This window comes from Rattus rattus, chromosome X, assembly GCF_011064425.1.
Source record: "Rattus rattus isolate New Zealand chromosome X, Rrattus_CSIRO_v1, whole genome shotgun sequence".
NCBI classification, from domain to species: Eukaryota; Metazoa; Chordata; class Mammalia; order Rodentia; family Muridae; genus Rattus; species Rattus rattus.
In genome coordinates this window covers 23290270-23298818 of record NC_046172.1, presented here as the reverse complement: position 1 = coordinate 23298818, position 8549 = coordinate 23290270, and the positions used below count along the sequence as shown (strand labels likewise).

The window sequence follows — 8549 nt, the reverse complement described above, 5'->3', positions numbered from 1 at the left end:
CATGGGTTTTTGAAACCTCAAAGTCTACCCACAGTGATACACTTCCTCCACAAGGTCAATCTACTATAACAAGGCCACATTCACTTCTTCAAGGCCACACCTCCTAATCCTTCCCAAACAATCAATTAAGGAGCAAACATGTAAATGTATGAGTCTATGGGGGGCAGTTTCATTCAAACCTTTATAACAACCCCTCATATTGGTCAGCTTTGAAGTTATTAGGTAAGGAGTTATATGCATCTGCAAATACAATTACAAAAATAATTAGATGGGGGTCTTTAAAAAGGTATTTATTCATTTTTATGTTTATGAGTGTTTTGCCTGAGTTATATATGCGACATGAATGCCTGTATAGGTCAGAAGAGGGTGCCAGATTCTCTGGAAATGAGTTACAGATGAATATGAGCAGCCATGTGGGTGCTGGGAATTGAACTTGAGTCCTCTGCAAGTGCTCTTAACCACTGAGCCATCTCTCCAGCCCCTTCTTTTCCTTTTAGAAATTTAATAATTGAAGAACTAATTATTTATTGCTTTGTGAAAACCCCTTTGAGCCTCAACGTTGTAATTTCTATTGTAATAGAGAGGTCACTGAAAAGGATTCATTTAATTGGTCATTCTCTCCTTCCTTCTTCAAGCACCGGGGGTTGTTACCCATACCACTAGAATTCTGTAGGCTCTCATTTTACTATTTTCCAAATAAGTTCTTTTAAAAACATATTACTTTTTTTATTTTTGAGATTGTAATATAATTACATATCTCCCTTCCTGTTCCTCCTTCTAACCTCCCCCATATATCCCTTCTTGCTTTCTTTTAAATTCATGGCCCCCCCTTGTCATTAACTGCTATTACAAGCATTTCATACATAATATATAGTCCTAAATATAATCTGCTCAGTCTGTATAATGTTACTTGTAGTATATTTTCAGCGCTGACCTTCTGGTATTGGAGAACTCATTAGTGTGCTCTTCCCTGTGGAAGACTATATCTTCCACTCTTAGCATTCCTTAGTCACCTTTAGTTCTTGTGTAGGGTTGAGGCCTTGTGGGATTCCTCTCCCCTCCTCTGTCCCTGTCCATTTTCTCATGTCTATTGTTGTTGTCCTTGTTCAGTTCATGTTTAGATAAAGCTAAACATGTTGGTGAGACTTTCAAATAAGTTCTTTATTTAATTTTTTATGTGTATGCCTTCTCTCTCTCTCTCTCTCTCTCTCTCTCTCTCTCTCTGTGTGTGTGTGTGTGTGTGTGTGTGTGTGTGTGTGTGTGTCTGCACACATATGTTCAGGTGCCTGAATGGACTAGAAGTGGGTGTTGGAGTTCTTGGAGCTGGAGTTACAGGCGCCTTTATGGGTGTTGGGTATCAGGTACCGTGATGTGGTGTTGTGCTGGGAACGGAACTTGGGTCTTTTTTTTTTTTTAGATTGTATTAAAGGCAGGTTTATTGGAAAGCTGTACTCAGATGATTGCACTGGATCCAAGGACCAAGGACAGAGAAGCCATCATGAAGCCAGGGAGGGGGGGTGGGTGCAGGGGGGTAGGTATAAAGCCCAGAGGATCTTTACATGTGGGACACACACACACACACACACACACACACAGAGGTGAGACAATCGATGAGAAAGCATGAGGTTTTTTCCTGTGCACCTGCAGTCGATTCTAACTTACAAGCACCTTTGATACATTTTTTAGAGGGCAGATTAGAGTAACAGCAGTCATCCTGGGAGGGTACCTTCGTTCCCCAGACGGCCCAGGTGGCCTTCCGCCTGTACATTTTATGGTTTTTTTTCTTTTTTTTATTAACTTGATATTTCTTATATACATTTCAGTGTTATTCCTTTCCGGTTTCCAGGCAAACATCCCCTCCTCCTTCCTTATATGGGTGTTCCCTCCCACCCTCCCCCATTGCCTCCCCCAACAGTCTAGTTCACTGGGGTTCAGTCTTAGCAGGACCCAGGGCTTCCCCCTTCCACTGGTGCTCTTACTAGGCTATTCATTTGCTACCTATGAGGTCAGAGTCCAGGGTCAGTCCATGTATACTCTTTAGGTAGTGGCTTAGTCGCTGGAAGCTCTGGTTGCTTGGCATTGTTGTACATAAGGGGTCTCGAGCCCCTTCAAGCTCTTCCAGTTCTTTCTCTGATTCCTTCAACAGGGGTCCTATTCTCCAGTTCAGTGGTTTGCTGTGGCATTCGCCTCTGTATTTGCTGTATTCTGGCTGTGTCTCTCAGGGCGAACTACACTTCTGCACTTCTTTGCTTCATCCATCTTGTCTAATTGGGTGGCTGTATATATATGGGAAACTTGGGTCTTTTGTAAGAACAGTATATACTCTTAGCTGTTGAGCCATCTTTCCAGCCCCCTCAGGTAAGTTCATAATAGTGTGCAGATAAAGCCAGGATCAAACATTTGGGTTCCAATTCCTTTGTATTTTTATTTCAAGATTTTAAATTAAACTGTTGTTTGTGTATATAAATGCTTCTGTGTAAGTGTGTGCTATATATATGCAGGTGCTCTCGGAGGCTAGAAGAAGGCATCAAATCCCCCGGAACTAGACATACAGATGGTTGTGAGATCCCTGATGTGCGAACTCAGCTTCCTAGGAAGAGCAGTCAGTCCTAACCATTGAGCCATCTCTCCAGCCCTTTGTGGTTTTTCTGTTTTTTTGTTTTGTTTTTTTTTTTTTTTGGCTTTTTTTTTTACTTTTCAAGACAGGGTATCTCTATGTAGCCCTGGCTGTCCTGGAACTTGTTCTTTAGAGAGGGCTGGCCTCAAACTCAGAGACTAGCCTGCCTCTTCCTCCCAAGTTCTGGGATTAAAGGCATGTACCACCACTGCCTGGTTCCTTGTATTATTTTAAATTAATCCATTATTAATATTAGGTTGACTATATTCTTGTCTGTTATCAATTATTGAGGTGCCAACAATCGTAACAAAATGATAGAAGAGAGATTTTTCTTTTACAAAAAAATAAAACAAAACAAAAAAACCACTTGGATGAAATCAAACTTTTGATTGTAATAAAATTCACTTTCCAAACTGGTCATGTGCCTTCATTCTTTTTTAGGTGAATTTGAATCACATGTTTAAATAAATGAGAAAAAGAATCTTAGAATTATTTTGGAAGCAATAAAAACTCTCACTAGAGACAAGGACACTTGCCACCAAGCCTGATGAGCCGAGTTGGATACCTGGGATTTACATGGCAGAAGCAGAGAAATGATTCTGGCAAGTTGTCCTCTGACCTCCCTACATGTGCCATGGAAGGTGGATAACTTAACACACACACACACACACACACACACACACACACACACACACACACACACGCTAAAAAGACAAACTCCTACTAGGAGCTGTGCTTCTCACTTTGAAGTCATGAAGGGGCCCTTAAGGTCTTCCAGTGATTCTGTTGAAGTTACTTTCAACATTCCTCTCTGTCATTCTTTGGACATGACACTCATGGTAATATTTCAAGTGAAGCTAAAATAGTCAAACCGGCTGGATAAAGGAAGAAGTATAGAGAGGTGGGGGAGAAAATGTAAGCCTTTGTTACTTGAAAAGGTCCTCAGATAAAATCGATAAACAAAAATCACATTTATAGCCCATTACTCACATGAGCAACTTAGCTGAAGAGGAGGTGGAAAACGTAGTCTTTCCCTGATAGCCATATGCCTACCTCAAAAGCAGAGGTTATAAGAGAGGAGAATGAATGTGAAGGAACAAGAAACCGTCTATGCCTTAGACAACACATGATGGATTGGATGGTCTCTGGGCAATTACTTTTCAAAGCTGAATTGTTTCACTCACTTATTTTGTATCAGTAACTCATATTGCTGTTTAATTACTTTTCAGGATTTCTTTCTTTGTTTCTCCTTCACCCTGGGACTACCATGGAATAACTAAGTAGAATTCTGTAGAAAACAAACTTAATAGGGGACATTCTGCAGTGAAATAGAATTAAGTTCTAACCACGCCCATCTTCACATATTTCACTGTTTTCTCATGATATTTTTATTGGGACTCAAAACAATTTTCACAGCGTTTTTAATCACTGGTAAGGAAGACATGATCTTATTAATGAACTCTAACCTCCACTCCTGTAAACAACTCTAACAAAACTCATTGGGGCATGCACACACATGCACGTGCGCGCGCGCACACACACACACACACACACACACACACACACACACACACTTCTAGAAATGGGGCTAGCTGGGAAGATGAAGGAGATTAATGGCAATGGAAGGGAACAAGATTCTAGTGAATGTGATGGAAATACATTAGGCACATACGTGAATTTTAACAACAAAGCCCATCATGACATATAATTAACATACGCTAATAAGATGTTAAAACTAAAAAATATCAGCAGGGACAAACCAGGAGTAGTGGTATAAACCCGCCATCCCAGCAGGAAGATGGAAGCAAGAGGATTAGGGGTCTAACGCCATCCTCAGCTACACAGCAAGTAGGCACCAGCCTGGGCTGCATGAGACCCTTACAACAACAACAACAACAACAACAACAACAACAACAACAACAACAATTCCACAGCTCTCCCCTTAAAGGGAATAAGAGATTGTTTATCTTTTTTTTTTTTTAACCAACCAGGGTTTTAATATAAATAAAACCGGTATAGGAAAATAAGAACCATATTAAGCCCAAACCAGTGACCAATCACGGTGGGAGGAAGGGCTCTTTGGTTCAGCCAGTTCTCAAATAAAATCACAGATTCATATTAAGCCCTTGTGTGGGAGTGGTGGATATTTGTCAAACAGGGAATTGACTAAGGATAGTAGGTCAGGCAGTTGGGGTTGGGGATTTAGCTCAGTGGTAGAGCGCTTGCCTAGGGAAGCGCCAAGGCCCTGGGTTAGGTCCCCAGCTCCGAAAAAAAAAAAAAAAAAAAAAAGAACCAAAAAAAAAAAAAAAAAAAGGATAGTAGGTCAGAGGTCTAATCAGACCCTGGATTCAGTGGGGGAGGGCAAGGTTCCTCACAACTAAAGTAGCACTTAGGTTTGACAGGGTCCTGTCCCAGCAGGGAAAGCTGTCACCAGACCTTCTCCTTGGGATAAGTAGTGGCTGCCCAGGCCTGCTGGGCTGGGGGGTTTGCACAGGCTCTGCTTACCCATTAGGGTGCCTGTAGGAAGAAGGGGTCACTGCTTCACCACAGAACCTGCTTCAGCCCTAGGAGACCATAAGCAGGTCCTAGATTCACTCAGTGTTTCCAGCAGCTGTGCAGATACAGCATCCTTGGCCACCTCATGCCCATCCTGCCAATCAGAGGTCAGCACAACCCAAATGAGGCCACTGAAAGGCATAGGCACTGGATGCCCAGGGATCATAACTTGGTACTAAAAGCGATGCCAGCCGGCAGGCCCTGTTCCTAAACACTTGGTAAGGAACACTGGGCAGCCTAGCTTCATCTGTTGACACAGCTGTTGCAGAGTAGCCCGAGCCCCTTGGGACCCCAGCTTGTCCCTGGTCTGGGCTAGTTGGCTGACATCTGGCCTTAGAAACCGCAGTGAGGGACCCGCAAGCTGTTGGTGGAAGTGCTGCTTCAGGTCTGGCTTGAGCCACTCCACAGCCACCTACTCTCCACAGAGGCGTGACTGCCCTTCTACCAGAGCCTTTTTGGCCATGGCAGCAGCTCGGTGAGTGCTAAACTTGAGCAGTGCAATTTGAGAGGGCGCAGACCCAGTGCTCGGTAGCAGCAATGTCTCCTGCAGGCAGGGACCGAGCGGTTGCAGGGCGAGCAGTAGGTTCAAGCTAAGAGGGAGCCCGTCCATGGTCAGCTCGCACTTCTCGGTACTTCGGCATACCCAGGAGCTGGCAAGAAGGCCGCAACTGGTGGTTGTGCAGCGTAGCAGTGGCGGCCTGGGCACCGCGCCGTGAGCTGTAGCGAGCGCATAGGCAAAGCCGCGGTTCAGGCCACTAAAGGTAATCATTAGGCGGAACTCATAGAAGTGTCCCACGCGCTGGAAGTGGGATCAGCTGGTGCTCGTACACATCCTGCGGTAGTCGTTCGATTAAACACCTCGGACCCTGACGGTGGCGGGCTGCCCACCCAGCCTGGGGGTGGCCCGCCGTACTTCCTTTGCCGGTTGACCTGCACTAGGCGGATGCCAGTCTCCCTTATCCACGCCTCCAGGGCTGCCTTGTTCTCTGGATTCACCCTCTCACACCATTGCACACACTCCCGTTTGGACTGCATAGTTTCCCCCAAAGTCTTGCAGTTCCCTCTTTAGAACTTCTTTGGGTTTCTGCCTCTGGAAGATTCCCCAAGATTGTTTATCCTTAAGCCAAATGTGAGTAGTCATAGTGTGGTGGTTTGAATAGGGATCGCCCCCATAGACTGTGTGTTTGAATGCTGGGCCCATGGGGTGTGGCACTATTAGGAGGTGTGACCTTGTTGGAGTAGGTTTGCCCTTGTTGGAAGAAGTGTGTCACTGTGTGGTGGGCTTTGAGGGTTCCTATGCTCAAGCTATGCCCACTGTAGAAGATAGTCTCTTCCTGCTCTTTGCAGATCAAGATGTAGAACTCTTAGCTCCTTCTCCAGCACTGTGCCTGCCTGGGTGTTGCCATGTTCCCACCATGATGATAATGAACTAAAATGTAAACCAGCCCCAATTAAATGTTTTCCTTTATAAGAGTTGCCATGGTCATGGTGTCTTCGCAGCAACAAAACCTTAACTGAAATACATGGTTAACCTAGTTACAGAAAAAAGAAAGTCATAAATCAAGGCATTTACAAAGTACATTGGTGGTGGCCATGGGTAGGTGGTTACAGCAATTAGTAGAAGCTCTGTTACAGGTTTCAAGTGCTAGCTGAAATAGCTATTCTTGGCTTTTGAATTGGTGGAGGTTATTAGTTTATTAATAATATAATTTTAGGCTCATTAGGTAAAGACATGTTCTACCAAGCCCAACCATCTGAATTCTAGTTCTAGAACCCACAAAGTGGGTGGAGTGACTCCCACAAGTTGTGCTCTGACGTCTACATGTAAGCCATGGGCATGTGTGTGTATGCAAATATACACACACATTAATTTTTAAGATTTATTTTTATTAATGTGTATAGTACATGTGGGTGACTAAGGAAGCCAGAAGAGGACACCAGAGCTCATGGAGCTGGAGTTACAAGCAGTTGTGAGTCTTTAGGCATAGATGCTGGAGACCAAACTCAGGTCTCCTGAAAAAGGACCAAGTACTTCTTAACTGGTGAGCCATCTCTCCAGCTCCCGTAAAATATATTCTAAAGGTTTGATTAGTCAAAAGAATTTAATGTCAGGCACAAGAATGGTCAGTAGAATGCCTTTCACAGGGACTAAAAATAGCCTGAAATATTATTGGCTATTATCCGAAACAGTCTAACTCCGCACCACCATGGCTCAGTCATGTGACTTGGAAGAGTCTTTAATACAGGTGCAGACTCTTTACCTTTTCTGGGAATTGCAATTTACACAGATGGCAGTGCTTCAGAGTTATTTCTCCCAAGCTCTGGTATGGTTTGGAGAACAGTACGGAGGAATAGTGGCTTAAAATTTAGAAACGATCTTCAGAGAGGGCTCTTATTATTTATTTGCTTTTAAAAGGAGAGTCTCATGTAGTAGTTCAAGTTGGCTTCTAATTTATTATGTAGACAAGGATGACCTTGAACTCCTGACTCCCTTACCTTAACTTTCAAAGTGCTAGGATTACAGATTTTTCCACCATGCCCAGTTTCCAAAAATAGAGAACTTAAAAAAAAACCCTCTCTCTCACCTCCCCCCTCCCTCTGGCCAGAAGCAGACATTGGATCCCTGGAATTCAAATTAAAGGTATCCGTGAACTGCCCAACCTGAGTGATGGGAATTGAACTCAGGTCCTCTGAAAGAGCGGCAATCACTTTTTACTGCTGAGTCATCCCCTTCCCCTTTTTTGACTCCCCTTCAAATTCATCTTTTAATACATCATTTAGGTAAGTCAGGGTAGGAACTCTAGGTAGGAATAGAAGCAAAGGCCATGGAGTAGTCTTGCTTAATGGCTTGCTCAGCCTGCTTTATATACAACCAGGACCACTGCCCAGGGATTATACCACCTATAGTGAGCTGGACCCTCTTCTGTCAATCATAAATCAAGAAAATGCTCCCAAAGGCTTGTCCACAGGCCAGCTGTGTAGGGGCATTTTCTCAATTAAGGTTTTTTTCTTTTCAAATGACTCAAGTTTGTGTCAAATTGACATAAAACTAGCCAGCACATGGGACATTCTTGAGGAGGAAGAGAGGGAGATACACACATAGAGAGAGACAGAGACAAAGACAGAGAATAGAAAGTGAAATGTCACCCTTCTGGTCTGAACCAGTGCCCTGAGCAGCCATTGGGTACTGGCTCTGCACTCAGTCCCACAACACCCAGAGGAAGCTCGACCCCCAGGTGCTCTAACGTGCCCAGGATGAGAAGTGAGGAGGCCACATCTGCAACAACACCCAGAGTAACTGGGTCCCACAGGATTCAAGGACACAGGAACCCCAGCCCAACCAGGGTCTGACGAGGTGCCCTGAGCAGACCTTGGG

At 44.1% G+C, this 8549-nt stretch overlaps 1 pseudogene; it reads right to left on the bottom strand.

Annotated features, from left to right (window-relative positions):
- Positions 1 to 5150: 5150 nt before the first annotated feature.
- LOC116888312 lies at positions 5151 to 6208 on the bottom strand (annotated as a pseudogene).
- Between the last annotated feature and the right edge of the window lie 2341 nt (positions 6209 to 8549).